General features: G+C 44.5%; 1 protein-coding gene across 4 annotated transcripts in view; it reads right to left on the minus strand.

The window, feature by feature from the left end:
• Positions 1-16,996, minus strand: part of GALC (galactosylceramidase) — a 150,884-nt gene that overhangs the window by 52,041 nt on the left and 81,847 nt on the right. The window lies entirely within an intron of this gene.

The following is a 16,996-nucleotide window of genomic DNA, read 5'->3' on the forward strand; positions in this document are numbered from 1 at the left end:
CACTTTTATACCCTCACTCACAACCTCTCCGTGTTCACAGCTGGCTGAGCAGGCTGGCTGCCTGCCTGGGGCAAGATGACGTTTGACTTCTCCTTTCCCACCTTGCACATTCGTCCCTTCTCCTCAAACCTGCTAATCATGGTTTATGACCCTCCTGGATCAGAGTGTAAGGGAGGGAGAGAAGGAAATGTGTCTCATCTTGGGATGACCTAGCATCCACTTCTCTCCAGGAGTACTTCTCTGCGTCTCTGAAACATGGTGTCCTCACCCAATAGGTGAGCATTTCTCTCCTGTAGTTCTGTTGACTTAGATCAATGTTTCCCCTCCAGCAAGTACTTAGAGATCCAGACCTCTGCTTCCTCCCAGTTGCGAAGGACCTCACCCCTGCTGGCGGCCATCTTGATCAGGATCTAAGACATCTAAGATCGAAGATCTGAGACAACCCCACTGCTCACCAGCACAGCCCCCACCGGCTCCACAAGACTCACTACCTAGAGAAATGCAGGGAGGGCAGCTGGCCCCAAGGCAGTGGCAATTGCTCCTTCACTTTTTTCTGTCGCAACTAGCTAGCCAGCCTCTCTCACTCTGGCCTCTAGAGATGAGCCGCGCACCAGTACATCATGTTGCCCAAACTGCCAGAGACACATATTACATTCTCTGGGTGAATTCCTTGCAGCCCCTCTGGCCCCGAGAAGAATCCTTCCACCCTTCTCCCTGTCGGAGATGCTCACCCCACCACAGCTCCGCCTATCTCCCTCCTCATCCCCCACCCATGCATCTATCTTTCCAACCTCTTTGAGGCCAGTGGCCAACAGTGAGTCAGAACCCAAGACTTGTTTGCCTCCGTTTGTAAGTCTTGCTTGTGGTTTTGCATCTCACTTTGGACTGTAGCCTCTATTAACTCTATTAACTCTATTAACTCGAAGGCACAGCTGCAGTTAGAACTGGTAGAGCTCGGGGCGCCCGGGTGGCTCAGTCGGTTGAGCGTCCGACTTCAGCCCGGGTCACGATCTCGCGGTCCGTGAGTTCGAGCCCCGCGTCGGGCTCTGGGCTGATGGCTCAGAGCCTGGAGCCTGCTTCCGATTCTGTCTCCCTCTCTCTCTGCCCCTCCCCCGTTCATGCTCTCTCTCTGTCTCGAAAATAAATAAACGTTAAAAAAAAAATTAAAAAAAAAAAAAGAACTGGTAGAGCTTGGCTTCAACACCTCTTTACGATAATAGTGACAATGGCAGCCAATATTGATCGTCACGGAGAGGCACCAAGCACTGTACCCGGTGCTTTGTGGCTCTCTCACTGGATCCTCACTACAACCCCATGAGGGAACTACAATGTTTCTTTCGCTTAACAGATGAGGAAACTGAGGCCCAGAGAGGGTCTATGCCTTGGCTGGGATCCCAAAGTTCGTAAGGGGTGATGGTGGGAATAAAAAGCAGGTCAGTCTGATTCTGAGGCCAGTGCGCCAGCCTCCATCCTCACGCTAGGATGCTTGTAGAACCATCAAATCAGTCATTTATTTGATAGTCTATGAGAAAGCCTTTTGTAAAACTATAAAGTATTGCTCAATTATTTATACTGTTATTGTAGTTATAAAAAACAATAATTTTTTATTATTCCATTCTATCGGTATGGCTTTAGGCTGCTTCTATAAGATACATTAAACACTCCAAAATAATTTAAACCGGGGCTGGGGATTGGGAGGTGATTGAGTAAGTGCTACAGTGGCCATTAAAATGTCTTAGATATTAGGCATTAGGGGCGCCTGGTTCACTCGGCTGAGCGTTCAACTTCGGCTGAGGTCACGATCTCGCGGTCCGTGAGTCGGAGCCCCGCAGCCGGCTCTGTACTGACAGCTCAGAGCCTGGAGCCCGTTTCCAATTCTGTGTCTCCCCTTCTCTCTGTCCCTCCCCCGCTAGCACAGTCTCTCTCTCTCTCTCTCTCTCTCTCTCTCTCTCTCTCTCTCTCAAAAATAAGTAAACATTAAAAACAAAATTTTTAATGTCTTAAGACACTGAGGTGCCTAAAAGGGAATAGTCCACTATATTAAGATGACCAACTTAAATTGGCCGTCTTTCTCATGCATAATCTGTATCAATTGCCACTTGATTTGGAAAGCAAACCAAAAGAAGAGAATGTAGGCCACGCAAATGAGGTGCCAGCCCCGCTCTGTTAGTGACATGTAGCGTTACTGATCACGCAGAAAACAGAACACCTATGCTTTGCTTTGGGTCCATACAAACCTCAGAAATATTTGCCCAGGTCCCCCAAAGGATTTACAAAGATAGCTTCCCATTAAAATCCTGCATGCATGTTGTATCAGCAGCTAGCAGGTAATGAGTTGCTTCTCCGTGCTAGGCACTGGCCCCGAGCTCGTCACGAGAATGACTTCCTTCAACCTTCTCAACAACATATATAAAACCATGAGGATTCCTGAGTAACAGAGGGAGTTTAGGATAGTCACTGTGGGAGGCAGAATAACTCCCCCAGAATAATTCTTGACATGGGGAGAGGATACTAAATTATCCAGATGGTAATCACAAGGCTCCTTAAAATGACAATGGAATCACAAGGATCCTTGAAAAATGGAAGAGAGAGGCAGAAGGCCAAAGTCAAATTCCAAGAGAGATTTGAAGATAGTATCTTGCTGGCTTTGAAGACGGAGGAAGGGACCAGGCCGTGAGGTAAGGAGCGCAAGCAGCTCCTGAAGACTGAAAAAGGCAAGAAACAGATTCTCCCTGGAACCTCCGCCGGGCACACAGCCCTGCTCACACCTCAATTTTAGCTAAGGAACACCCATTCAGATTTTGGACCTCTAGAACTTTCAGATAGTAAACATATACCGTTCTAAGCCACTGAACGTGTGTAATCTGTTACAGCCGCAGTGCATTCGTCAACTGTGGAGGCTGGATTTGGACTCTGGTGTGGCTGACTCCATATCCCATCCCTGCACTTTCTCACTGTTACGGGTTCAATTACATCCCCATCACCACCACTACCTTCAGAAAAAACATATATATATTAAAGTCCTAATCCCCATTATCTGTCAGTGTGACCTTAATCAGAAACAAGGTCTTTACAGACGATCAAGATGAGATCATTAGGGTGGACCCTAATCCAACATGACTGCTGTCCTTACAAAGGGTGAAATCCGGGCACAGACATGCACAGGGAGACGAGGACATGAAGATACAGGGCGGAGGAACAAGCCAAGGGACGTCTGAGGCTTCCGGAATCTGGGAGGATGGCCTGGAACATCCTCTTGCCTTGAGAGGGAGCATGGCCGTGCCAAAACCTTTATGTCTGGCTTCCAGAACTGTGGGACAATAAAAGTGGATTGCTCTCAGCCACGTGGCTTCCCGTACTTTGTCTCAGAAGCCCTGGGAAACTAGTGCACCCATGATGCAAAGTAGCCTCATTGCCCTTGAGTCTGGTCTCGGGCATACTCACCACATCTAACACTAGGAAGCCTACTGATAATGGAAAACAATGCCACCTTCCACTGGCGTGACTTTTTATTTTATAGAACACTTTGCACCAGTATTAACTTACCAGATCGTGCCACGATCTAGTAAGTGGGGCAAGGATGATGTCTCCAGGCTGGCTCTATGGTAGCAGCATGCATACAGTTCTTTCAGACACTAGCCTTAAACAGCCTGTCTCCAAATCCTGTCCCTGTCACAGACTCAGGAAATGTCCAACCTCCGATGTGTCTCAGTGTCCTTATCTGTATCTTCGAATAACAATCATACTTCCTGCCTCATAAGGTTCTTGAGATGGTTAAATTAGATAACACATGTGATTTTCTTCCCCCAGCCCATAATGAGCAACTCCCCCCAAAAAAAAAAAAACCCATCTCACAAACAGGAAAACTGAAGCTCAGAGAATTTAAGTGATTTACCCAAGGACACATGGCTTCTAAGTCACAAAACCAGGACCAAAATCCAAGTCTCCTGGGGCAGAACTATTAGCACTATAATATCCTGCCTCTCTCTTATTTTTCATTTTCACTATTCTTTGGGTTTAAATCAATCCGAACCTTTTTCAATTCTCATTTTAATTCTGCTTTCCATGCCCACCCCAGTCAATAAAGATTACAGTTTCCACAAACCACTAACTCTTCTTGTCCAAGTTCTTTGATGAGACCCTCTACCCCGAGAAGTAAGTCACCTTATTGCCCAAGAGCAAAAGCAGTTTTCTCAAGATAATGCTTTCGCCAGATAAAACACCCAAGACGTAATCAGGGGGAAGCCACAGAAGCCCCCATCACCAGCCACCAAGCTGCTCAAACCCCCAAACCTTCCATGTTCTGTTCCTGGGTCTGCTTTGCTTAGTACGGCAGCCCCTGATAATTTATGACCTCTTGCAGTGTTTGTAAATAAACTCAGTGTCCCACAGATTCAAAAGCTGCCTTGAGACCTCCTTTCCACCTTCTTATACTTTCTGCATTTATCCAAGCATTTCAGAAACTGGGTCTCCTTAAAATTATGGGATGCAGAATGAAAAACCCATCAGGATTTAATGACCATATTTCAGCATCTTACTGCTTAAAGAAACTTGGCTTTTTCAGAGCTTTTGCAATTGCGCAAACTGGAAGCAGATCAAAAAGGTAGAGCGAGAGTTTTATTTTATTTTTTTCCAACTGTCACAAATCATCCATCAAAGTTAAACTATTGATAGGGAGCAGAGAGACAGAAGGAAGAGTCAAGAGTGAGGAGGACTGGAGAATATTAAAAAAGACAATCTCTCACTCTAATAAAATACAATTAACTGAATTTCATCAAGGCTTCTATAAAAAATACACAAAGAATCAATATTAGGCATAAAACCCAAAAGTGGGTTGTTATCTCTAAACCAGAGAAAACATTTCATTAGGCTGAAGGATTTTATACTCCCATTGGGAAAATTGCTTTTCCCTGGTAACCCCTCCTTTGCTTACTTACAGAAACCCAATTGAAAAGTCAATCATCAAAATCACTTAGCAAATGTCAAAAGGTGCTGCCACTTTCTAAATATATTTGTTCCTTTATGGGAAGCTCTGGCACCTTGCCCGGTCCTGACCCACACTCTTCCATCGTTTTGCTGTTCCGACTTTTTCACGCTTTTCTTTTTCTGTTTGTCTGCTTGTTTTTGTTGTTATTGGAAACAGAAAGCCTGTTTTATAAGATTACGGGCAACAGCTTTTCCTTTTAACATTTCAGTGTTCTTTCACAGCCACGGACCGTGAGACCTCCCGTTGCCCAGGCTATAAATGAGCATCACTCCCAGGCCTGGCTGACCGGAAGCCTTTTCCAGGCTAATCAGACAACGTACAGTCTTTTCACATCTCATCTTAGAAAGGGCCCGTTGCTTAATTTACACCCTGGCCAGTAACAAAGCTGGTTCTGTGTATGGTCCTGCCAACCACAGATCAAAAAGTCACACCCTCTTCCACACAGGTGGAGGGGAGCCTGGGTGGCTCAGTCGGCTAAGCAACCAACTCTTGGTTTTGGTTTAGGTCATGATCTCCGGGGTCATGAAATCGAGCCCCGTGTGAGGCTCGAGCCTGAGCGTGGAGCTTGCTCAGGATTCTCTCCCTGTCGCTCCCTCTGCCCCTCCCCTTCTTGCACACATGTGCTCTTTCTCTCCCTCAAATAAATAAAATAAAAGCAAAATAAATAAAACACGGGTGGGGCATATGCACAAAGACCCCAGGAGCAGAATTTGAAGATCAGGCGCACACACACACACACACACACACACACACACACACACAACCAAAGCTGGAACTAAGAGAATTATCTGAAGATCTCAAGTCATAAATTACTGAGCCGGAAACATCATGATCTAAGACTACGATGCCTGGTTACCAAAAGCCAGGCTTCTAGTAAATAGCCACCATTGTAAAGTAGCAACTCACTGGATACCTCTGACGTGCACCTGACATGTTTTAGCATTCTACTTCTGAATTCTGCCTTCCTTGGCTAGCTATGGCAACTGGGGCAGATGGCTGCATTTCCTGGGCATAGGGTACACACGTGATATATTTGAAGATGCTTTGTTTACCGTCAAATGCTTTACAAAGCCTCACACAATGACTTGTTCTATTTGTGGACCAGCCTGTGTGTGTATTCACTTATTGAGCTAACTAAATTAACCAGACTGTCTACATATTTCTAAACGACTTTGTCTTGGCTGGGGGGATGTATCCTAAAGATAACAGATGGTGACAATAGTGGACAGCTGCAGCACAGCCCTAGTCCCCAACGAACACGTCTGGCATCGGTCTCCTACTAATCCTTAAATTTGTAAAGCCACCTCTGATATTCTCAGGTCCAACCCTTTTCCCAATCCCCATGCCATTTCCGAAAGAACTTTCCATGATCAACAGAACAAGAGTCTAAATCTTCACAGGACTTGTAAAAACAACAGTTGCCTTTGCACTAAAATATGTACCTTACACGCGTGTCATGGTATATTCCACTAGCATGGAACCTCCACGAAAGTCTTGTTTAGTATTGCCAACAGCTCACATGTGGCCTGGCACTCAGGTCGAAACATAATGATTTACCATATTGCATCCACAAAACATCACAAATGGAGTTGGAGTTGATATTAAGTCGTGGCAGAAAAAGAAGAAACTGACTACATCATACAACGGAGTGAAAATCATGACAGACCCATAATTAGCAGGATCACAGCTGGCTGGCTCATGCTATAGACGAAAGCCATTTAATAAATAAACATTCTCTGCCCTTTGAAGAATGTAGTTTTAGCCAAACAAAAGTTGAGATTAGCCAAGAAGAGGTAGTGGTAGCCAGCAAAGGACTTCTAGCCATAACATTAAACCTGCTTAAACAGCACACGATATAATTAATGATGGTATGAATTATAGTGAGAATGCCAATATAATTTACACAATAATACTAAGAATTATATATCAGATATATATACTATAATTTAGAATATTTTAACAGCATATTCATATCTATAAAACCATCTGAGTTCCAACCTCTGTTCAATATTAAAAAATCCCTCCTTTATGCCAAGAAAGGCCAGTATATTTTACCATGGTGATGCTGCCATCTAGTGGACATACTTTAGAAGGACGGCTCTTCTGTCTCCTGGAAATGACCCAAAAGGATTCCAGGTCCCGAGGTTCATGTCAGACATGCATTCTTCTTTTGGAGACCAATTTTTGGAATTCCTCATAAATTTCCCTGTATGTTTGCCCTTGTATTTTTACATTATCCCTTCCTCCTGTCTTCATAGGAGGATGTTTTCAATATGTCCGTCATACTCAGTGGGCCGGAATAGAACCTGGGTATCTGCTTTGGTTTAAAAATGAGAAGATCCCAAAGAGAGATGTATCCTCCTGGAAAGAAGCACCATCACATCGGCGACAGCCCACCTTTTGTTCAGCTCCATGGTGTGCTCTTGAGAAACCAGACCTCAAACGGGCGACTTTTTAAATTTATTTATTTATTTATTTATTTATTTATTTATTTTGGCCCCAGACATTTACGAACACTGTTATGTGACACAGATGTCACCATTTGGAAGGGGACATGTTACTCTAGTCCCTTCACACATGCATCGCTGCACCACTGAGGTCACACTCAGTGGTCAGAATTGACATGTGGGGTTCACACTTGTTTCCGGGCCCTCCATTCACTACAGCGCGGGGATCGTCACTTTGGGTGCACACTTGGAATCACCTGGGGAGCTTTAACAACACCGACGCCTGGGTTCTACGCAGATTTAATTGGTGTGAGGCGCTTCTGAGACCTTGGGATGGTCTGAAAGCTCTCCAGGTGACTGTAATTTGCAATAAAGCTTGAGAACCACTGCTCTAGAGAAAACAAAACACAGAGCCCTTGGATATGTACCTTTGCAGGAAAGGGCAGGAGACCAAGGCACCTGTACCCAGTCACCTGTTCCTTGTCATCCCTCACCTTAAGAACCATGGCCCACTCTGGCTTCCTTTAGGAGCCTCTGTTCCCGCGGCTGAATTTCAAACCCTGCTCCTTGGCTCCTTAATGTATACGCACGCACTGCGATAACTCATTCTTTGCCAAAGGAAGATAAATAAAAGTTAGGGAAATATTAAATTCTCCTTGCCTAAGGCTTTTTAAGCACCGTAAATGTTTTAAAGAGAAAGGGTAATTTACAGGTTATCCATTCTAATTCCTTGATTTGACAGGCAACCATGCAGACCAGGGAAGGTCATGAGCTGGACATTGGTTATATGCCCTCGGTACGGGCCAGACTCCTTCTCCCGTTTTTAGGTACATTGTGTCATCAACGCTTCCCTACCGGCCAGTAACGTAGTCATTTTACAATTGAGTTGAGATTTCATGAGATTAAGTCACATAGGTAACTTTGGACATGGACTTGAACGTGGGTCCATCCAGCCTCTATACCAGGCAAAGTCCTGCTCCCAGAGCTCACGGTGGCCAGGTCAGACCTGAAGCCTCGGGGCCCTCTTTCCACCACACCTCGGCTGCCCTCCATGTCTGCCTGACTCACCTGCACTCTCCCTTCATCCAGCAGCTTACCTGCAGGCTCTAGTTAGAAACCCAAGTTACAGGGGTGCCTGGGTGGCTCAGTCGGTTAAGTGTCCGACTTCGGCTCAGGTCATGATCTCGCGGTCTGTGAGTTCGAGCCCCGCGTCGGGCTCTGTGCTGACCGCTCAGAGCCTGGAGCCCGTTCCAGATTCTGTGTCTCCCTCTCTCTCCGCCCCTCCCCCGTTCATGCTCCGTCTCTCTCTGTCTCAAAAATAAATAAACATTAAAAAAAAAAAAGAAACCTAAGTTACAAAACCCTTGACTTTTCTCGTCCTCCAATCCCCACAGCATCTTATTTCCCAGCCAGAATGAAATTGCCTCAGCTGACAACAGGGCAAAATTTGGAAATTGGGATAAATTAGGGAAAATCTACACGGTGTGGGTTTTCTCTAGTGACTCCGTACGCACAAATGTTTGCCATGTGTGTTTGTCAGGTTCTTGGAAGAAAGTGTGCGAACTTTACAGTATAAACAAGAAAACAACTCGACCCCTGTTTTGACCTCTGAGAAATAATCACCATTTTCATTTTGTTGTTTTTATGCATTTATTTCCAGTTGTGGTTTACAAATGTTTGTACTGTCTTTGCAAAACTGGAAGCATAATGTGGAATTTTTATCTTACATATCACCCTTACAAACTTAATCATGGCCAGTGTCCCCTGTCATTAAACATTTTTTGCAAGCGTATTTTCTTAATGCTTCAATTCCGAAGTGTGAGTATCCATAATTTCTTTACCAAGTCTTCTATCACTGGACATTAAAGTAATTTCTTTTTTTGAGAGAGAGAGAGAGAGCATATGTGTGAGTGGGGGAGGGGCAGAAAAAGAGGGGTACAGAGAATCCAGAGGAGTTCCCCATTGACAGCGGGGCTCAGACTCATGGACTGTGAGATCATGACCTGAGCCAAAGTCGGACACTTAACCGACTGAGCCACCCAGGCACTCCCTAAGCAATTTCTAATTTTTCACTATTATAAAGAACCCTGTAACAAATATCCTTACACACACATATTTGTCCCTAAAACTATATTTTAAACATATATAAACATACCTAATATTTATAAATACGTAAAACATATGATGTGCTGTTTTACACATCACCTATTGTATATAAAATAACATTTATAATATGTATACATATATGTATTTGCCAATGTAATAAGTGAAAAATGCAGTCTTTTTATTGAATTAAGCTATATACGTTTTCATAATATCTCGTATGAACTACAGCAACGGCAAATCCCGAGTAGTAATGATCCAACAATGTGTTGGACTCAGTCCTTGTTGGAGAAAAGCAGCTAAGATGCTCTCCTTGCCACAAACCGCTACAAAGCCCATCGTCCAGGATCCTCTGAGTAGAACTATTTTACATGCACACACGCGGGGTTGTTATATTCAGAGGCGTCGCACTCAAGGGAAACATTCCTAAGAATACGACTGGCAGCCATTTCCTCTCAGCTTGCTCTGCGGCGCCCCCATTTACCCAGCAGGAAAGGCAAGTTTGTGGTTTTAATTGTAGGGCAGAACTGGTCCTTTACTGGTCTAAGGCTGTTAACATGACTCCCAGATGGACACCCACAGGGTTCTCCCGCTCTCAGCTCTCAACTCAGGGAAGTCCTGTGGAGCTGGGCATGCCAACAAGATGGCAACTGTTGACCCGGGCAACTTACACCCCCTATGACTCAGTTTCCCCAGCTGTTTAACTGGAATGTTAACTGACTTTATAGCGTAAATAGTACTTTATAAGATTAAATGAGCTCACAGAAAATAGCAGAAGCAGAGTACATTCTGGTACAAATCGCAGTTTGTGTTTGGGGCGGGTGGGGCGGGGGGGTGCTCCTACCGCCCCCAAGCAACTCTCAGACACCAGCCAGGTGTCCTACAAATCAACTCAATTCTGACACTGTCTACCCTGAGATAGCATCAGATCCCACAGGTTAAGGGCTCAGTCCCACAAGATTGTTCTCCACTTTAGATGCCAGTTGTCAACGCAGCTGGTCACCTATACTTCTGACCAACTGGCTGTAGATCAGAGGTTCCCAGGAACCCCGCCTTGGGTTCAAGTAATTTGCTAGAGCAGCTCACAGAACTCAGGAAACCAGTTCCCTCATAAGACTATCAGTTTATTACAAAAGATAGTACAGGATGTGAATCAGCAGCCAGACGGAAAGATGCGTAGGGAGAGGAGTGAAAGGACTCAGAGCTTCCATACCTCGGAGAACGTTCTCTCCGTATTTTCAAGAGTTCCTCAAACCAGAAGCTCTTCAAACTCTGTCCTTTTGGGATTCTCTGGAGGCTTTTTTTTTTTTTTTTTAATCTATTTATTTTGAGAGAGAGAGCGTGTGGGAGGCACAGAGAGACAGAGGGAGAGAGAATACCAAGCAGGCTCTGCACTGACAGTACAAAGCCCAACGCAGGGCTCCATGGAATCAGGAGCTCATGACCTGAGGCAAAATCGAGAGGTGGATGCTTAACCTACTGAGCCACCCACACGCCCCTCTATGGAGGCTTTCCTCCTAGAGACAGTTGATTAAATCATTGCCCTTTGGCAATCTATTCAACCTCCAGCCCCTCACCCATTCCTGGAAGCCAGGGGTGTGGGACTGAAAGTTCCAATCCTCTAAACACACGGTTGGTTCTTCTGGCAACCAGCCCCCTTCCCCAGGTGACCTAGGGGCTTTCCAAAAGTCACCTCATTAACATAGCAAAAGAGACCTTAATCACTCTCATTCCTTCAGAAATTCCACGGGTTTTCAGAGCTCTGTGCCAGAAGCTGAAACAAAGACCAAATACACACATTTCTTATTATAAATCACAACATCACACAGAGGCTGCCTTCACCATACTGACTTCAGCTTCTGCCTTCCAGAAGGAACTTCTGAGCGTTGCCTGGTCCTTCTCTTAGCTACCGAACTGAGCAGACCAATCCAGAAGGCAAACTCAAGGTCCCCCTCTGCGTCCTACCACACAGACTGAGTCAGCCTTGTGTAGCCAGCCTGGCGACGTTTCCTCCTTGGGGATCTCGGCCGGCCTCACCCCCACTGCTGCTGGTTCTCCAAAAGCACGTGCGAGAGCCCCAGTCCTCCATCCCCAAACACCTCAGCTATGGAGCCCTACCCGCGCCAAGCAAAGGGACTCACCTCTTCTAAGTCTCCAAATCCAGAATCCCTTGGCTCCTTTTTCAAGAGATATTCATCTATGGAAACTAGAAGCGATCAAAATAACTAAAAAGAGGGGCACCTGGGGGGCTCAGTCAGTTGGGCGTCCGACTTCAGCTCAGGTCATGATCTCATGGTGCGTGAGTTCGAGCCCCACATTGGGCTCTGCGCTGACAGCTCAGAGCCTGGAGCCTGCTTCGGATTCTGTGTCTCCCTCTCTCTTTGCACCCCCACCCCCTTGTGATCTGTCTCTCACTCTCTCTCTCTTAAAAATAAATAAACATTTTTTAAAATTTTTTTAATGTTTATTTATTTTTGACAGAGAGAGAGAGAGAGAGAGAGAGACAGAGACAGAGACAGAGCATGAGCGGGGGAGGGGCAGAAAGAGAGGGATACACAGAATCCGAAGCAGGCTCCAGGCTCTGAGCTGTCAACACAGAGTCTGACACGGGTCTCAAACTCACAGACCATGAGATCATGACCTGAGCCAGAGTCGGATGCTCAACCAACTGAGCCACCCAGGTGCCCCAATAAATAAACATTTTTTTTTAAATGACTGAAAACAGAGACTGTGAAATTAGGGTCCCCAGATTCAACTGAATGCTATATGGCTACTAAAAATTACAATTATGGAGACCTTACAAAAAATGAAGTCCATTTTATGAAAATGCAGACTATAGAATAGCGCTATGAACACGAATTACGATAACATCAAAATGTGCCTCCATATGAGCAAGGGAATCCAAAGAGAGGAAAAGCAATGTTTTATTAGGATATGAGGATTATGAGTAAATCATTTTTCTTTTTTAAATTTCCATTGTAATGTGTTCTTATAACAATATAATAACATATGACAATATAATATATATTATAATAATATATTATAATGGTTATAAATATATAATAATTATAAATCTTATATCTATAATAATTATATATATCATATATAATATTATAATAATATTATAACAATATAATAATATAATATAACAATATAATGTGTTCACATTAGCAATAAAATTTGGGGTGCCCAGGTGGCTCAGTGGGTTAAATGGGGTAAATGTCCAACTCTTGGTTTTGGCTCAGGTCATGATCTCACAGTATATGGGTTCGAGCCTCAAGTCGGGCTCTGTGCTGACAGTGCAGGGTGTGCTTTGGATTCTCTTTCTCCTTCTCTCTCTGCCTCTCTCTCTCTCTCTCTCTCTCTCTCAAAATAAATAAATAAAAATTAAAAAATAAATTTCAGTCTAACAGGCAGGAAGAGCAAAATTTACTTAAAATTTCCATCTTAAATGGTTAAAATAAATAGAACTTTGGACTCTAAAAACAATAGCATTGAGTTAAATACTATAAGTTTCTAATAATAATAATAATAGCTATCATTTATGGAGTACTTCGTATAAGCATTCTTGAGCTGAGTTCTTTGCACGTATTATCTAATTTAACCTGAATGATGATACTCATAGGATTAATTAACCGAGATTTTTTACACATAAGGCACCTGCAGCCCAGAGAAGGGAAGTGGTTTGCCCAGGAACAGAGAACTAGAGACAGAGGTGAGAGAGGTCTATTTGGCCGCCCAACCCCGCAGAAGGATTTTCACTTACATTGCATGATTCATTACTAACAGAGCCAAACACGTAAGAAATATTAATAACACAAAGTTTGGTAAAGTTTTCTGCCTCGTTTAGCAGTGCAAGCATGCCCAAATACTTCACTTGGGTCATTCATATTAGGAGAATGCTTAAAAGCAGATTACGCTTTCACTTTGCCTATCTCTAAAATGCACTTAATAGGTACAGGTAAACTGTGCGATACTTATTAAAATGGACTTTTATTGCATCCGAAATAGCTGTGAGAGCTTCACTGTGAATTTAAAATTTGCACTTTTTTTTTTTTCCACTCTGGAAACACAATTTTATAGGATTCCTCCCTAATACGTTTCTTACATGATTAGTGTTTGGTGACTCAAGTTTAGCACCTGACGCTGAGTAGTGATCACCACAGAGGACGAGGGAAGGGGTTCATGTCGACCCACTCCAGAGAGAGTACTTTGTGATATTAAAGATAAATTCACATCTGCAAAGGCATTTAAGACTTTAGGAAAACACTAGTTGTGTTTTATCTTTTGGCCATTCAGAACCTTGCATGAAAATTGGGGCACCCGCGCGGCTCAGTCCATTAGGTATCCGACTCTGGATTTCAGCTCAGGTCATGATCTCACGGTTCATGGGTTCAAGCCCTGCATCAGACTTTGTGATGACAGCTTGGAACCTGCTTGGGATTCTCTCTCTCTCTCTCTCTCTCTCTCTCTCTCTCTGCCCCTCCCCCACTCTCCTCTCCCTCCCTCCCTCCCTCTCTCTCTCCCTCTGAAAATAAATGAATAAACATTTTAAAAAAAGAAACTTGCATGAGAATATAATTCATCTTATACAGCCAGCGTCTTAGAAATTCTATGTAAACCAAGTGGACTTTATTGAATTATTCCTCTAAGCCCCCGAATAAAAGTCCTACTGAAAGGGCCTTCTATCCCAAGCCATTGCAGAAAATTACTTCCTCATCCCTCACAATATTGTCTGCTAAAATTAGACTGAAGTGCCTTTGATAAAGGAGATAGGAAGCTATCAACAGATTGTCACCGGCCTTTACTGCCCACCTGCTTGTACCCACTGGCCTTTGTCCCATATTTTTCCTTAAGGTCTTCTTTCCCGCTGTCTATTACCTCGAGCAAAAGACTCAAGGGGCATTGCATCCCATGACAGAAACCCAAAATATCCCTCAAGCAATAATGACTGCCCAGATGAAAAGCTCCCACTGGCCCAGACCACCCAGACCAATTTGAACTCGATGCCGCCCCCTCAAAACCCACGCCTGTGCAGAGGGACTACGGAGTGAGCCACGGAGTGACCGACAGTTACCTTTACCTCATTAGAATACTGAAATCTCTGCCCAAGGAGGAGCACAAGCCTCACGTACAAAACATAGAATGTATGTATAGGCATGTTTCCTCAGGCACATGCATGACCTTCTGCCTGCCTCTACATAGGATGACAAGGCTTCCCTATCAAATATTCATCCTGACCCTAAGTGAAAGGAACCCGCTCGTCCTCACTGGGGGAGTCATGGCTTTGGAAGTTATTCCCCTAATCTCCTTTTTTGCTGCAAATAAAGTTTCCTTTTGGTGCAGCAACTCACCTGGTGTGGTTTCTACCTGTGACTCACCACTGGGCCAACTCACACTGGTTCGGTTACAAGAGGAGAAGTAGAGGGAAGAATAAAGTACAGGCACCATCCAGATTGTTTGCCTTGCTGAGAGTAGAGGGCAGCGATGGTCAGACTTTAAATCTATTAGCCTCAGGCTTTGCTATTTTAGCAAGAGTTAATGGAGCCTCCAGAACTCTTCTGGAACGGGTCACCGGGACCACCATGCCCCCTACCTTCTAGACTAGAGTGGCCCTAACTCTCATTTCAACTATCCAAAAGCTGCCTGGTTGTTTCTTGCCTTTCTCCTGCCTCTGATACAGGATCCTGCTTCTGCTGAAATCACTCATCTCCAGATTATCTCCCCATCCAACCCCGTTCGGCAACACAGCAAACATCCCTGGAGCCTGAGTTCCTTCCATCTACACAAATGATTCTCTGTCTGTCACTGTCTCTGTCTCTGTCTCTCTCTCACACACACACATAATCATACCACTTAGAAAAAGCATACACTAGTGTGCACAATACACTCAACTAAAGATTTCAGCAAACTGGGAGACCAGCATTACTAAAACGCAGAACCTTCAAAGAAAGTGTCATCATCTCTGTGCAGAAAATTCCTTGAGCTCCTTACCAACACAGGCACTGTGACGATTAATCTTGTACGTCAACCTAGTTGGGCCAGGAGATGTTCAGATTTCTAGTTAAACATTACTTTTAGCTGCATCTGTGAGGGGGGTTTGAGTCAGTGGACTGAGTATAGTGATTGCCCTCCCCACTGGGAGGTCCCGAATACAATAAAAAAGTGGAGGAAGGCTGGATTAATTCAGCTTGACTGAGCTGAGACATTGGTCTTCCCCTGGCTTTGGGGCTCCTGGTTTTAACTTTCAGACTTGGAATCTATACCATCAGTTCTCTGGCTCTCAGGCCTTCGAACTAGATTACCTGCTTTTCTGTGTCTGCAGACAGCAGATCATGGGGTTGTTTGGCCTCCACAATTGCATGAGCCGGTTCCTTACAATAAATCTCTTTATAGATGGGTAGGTAGGTAAGTAGATGAAGATACGCATACACAGAAATTTATGATATGTCCATATCCTCTTGGTTCTGTGTCTCCGGAGAACCCTAATACAAGAGAGACACCCACACTCCACAGGTCTCTGGCCCCCCTCTCCAGCTGCTTCCCCTCTTCTCCTTCTCCCCAAGTCTTAATATCATGTGCACAGCACTTTCAGAATTCCTTTGGTTGTCTTGACTCTTCAAGGCCCTCGGGGCTCCCCTTCCATCCCCAAATGATTTGTCAAGACACCTTCCTAAAATAACTCCATTCCTGGGAATATTTCTGGTAGCAGATATGAAAATAATGCATTTTTCTACCACCTACATAGGTACTTCTTTTCTCCTCTGCCTACTTTTTTCATGACTTGCTACCTGGTAGCCAGGACAATAAACAAAGGCTGTATTCTGGATTTGATAAAGCCTGGTAACAAATAGAAGCATGGAATGACTTAAAAAATACCCCATTGTTATGGGTATCCCACTAATCTACAGGACTTTCCCGGCCAGAAATGTGTTAAACACAGGGCAGACCTGTGTGTTCCTTGGCTGGGGATCCAAACCATGCAGAGGCCCCATCCGTTCTATGATCTCAGCTCCATTCAGGGACAGCTGGTCATCCATCAACCACAAGATGTGAAGCCTAGAAGACAGATGTTCAATAATCCAACAAGACTGTTGGGGGGAGGCACCAAGTGCATGATTCCGTGTCAAAACAGAGACTTGCCCAAGACTCTGCTTAGCGGGGACTAGAGAGAGCCATGCCAAGCAGGAGGAATTTCAAGAGAATTCAGTAGGAGTGGGCATGGGACAGCTGGAGTGTCGCTTTCAAACCTCCGTTGGTCACGCCAAACACCCAAATTGAACAGAGTAGAAAAAAAATAGAACAAAGGCAAGAGCAGATGCGAGCACGGAGTGCCAGGTGTCATCTTTGCTGTGACAAAAAAAGGAGAGAGGAAGGAAGGGGCCGGTTTCCGGGATCCATGACCTTAAACATGGGGCCAGTTCTAGGTCAAAGACACTCAAGACGTTGCACCACAAAA

The sequence above is a fragment of the Panthera leo genome, chromosome B3 (genome assembly GCF_018350215.1).
Source record: "Panthera leo isolate Ple1 chromosome B3, P.leo_Ple1_pat1.1, whole genome shotgun sequence".
Taxonomy (NCBI): Eukaryota; Metazoa; Chordata; class Mammalia; order Carnivora; family Felidae; genus Panthera; species Panthera leo.